Genomic DNA, 887 nt, shown 5'->3' on the forward strand with positions numbered 1-887 from the left:
TCCCTGGCTCTGGAATATTCCCGGTACAAACTGGGGCTGCGGCCCAGGGACAGTGCTGCTTCCAGCGTCGCGACCCCGGTGATCCCAAGAGCTGAGCACCGTCTGCTCCCGGTAGGATAAATCCCAGTTTCTGCCTGGGCACGGTGTCCGGCGCTGGAATGGGTCACTTCCTAAGGTGCGTGGAGCGTGGCTGCTCCGCCGTGGAGCCCGGACGCCCTCATGTCCCCCTGCTTGTACCTGCCAGCGGATGTGGGGTGACCCACGGCCGATGACCCAGCCGCCCCCGCGCCAGCGGGCTCTGACCTGTGGGTCCCTGACCCACAGCTGCCACCCCACTGCGTCGGGACCTCTGTGGGTGTGCGTGCACCCGGTGCTCCTGCCGTGGCCGAGCCCCGGGGAATCTCGGAAGCTCATTAAAGAAAAGCGTTGATGGAGCTGCAAAACCTCTTGGGATCAGGTTTCACTTCCGGCTTAGGATGCAAAAACGTGGGTTATTTATATCTTCCCATGGGAAGAGCCTATTTTCACTTCCCAGAATCTCGTTCAAAAGCTCTTGGGCGTTTTGCCTGCTGTCCTCAGGGAGAGGAGGACCCCCCGGGGAGGTGGATGTGTGTGTGGGCATCACGGCAGAGCGGTGGGACCCCGTGGCTGCAGCGCTCGGACCTCTGCAATGGGGTGTCTGGGTTCAGTGACGGAGCTTTAGACCCACCACGAACCTGACCGTGAGATTTTGTCTGGAATTCTGAGCCACTGGCTGGGCTTTAGGAGAGGGACCTGTCTCCTGTGCCGTGCGCCGCGTCAGCTGCTGCCGTGGTTCTTGCGAGGAGAGGGGAGATGCTGGAATCTGGCCTCTCCTCTCGGCCCGCTGTGGGGGTCCAGCGAGGAGG

This window comes from Eurypyga helias, unplaced genomic scaffold, assembly GCF_000690775.1.
Source record: "Eurypyga helias isolate BGI_N326 unplaced genomic scaffold, ASM69077v1 scaffold9762, whole genome shotgun sequence".
Classification (NCBI taxonomy): Eukaryota; Metazoa; Chordata; class Aves; order Eurypygiformes; family Eurypygidae; genus Eurypyga; species Eurypyga helias.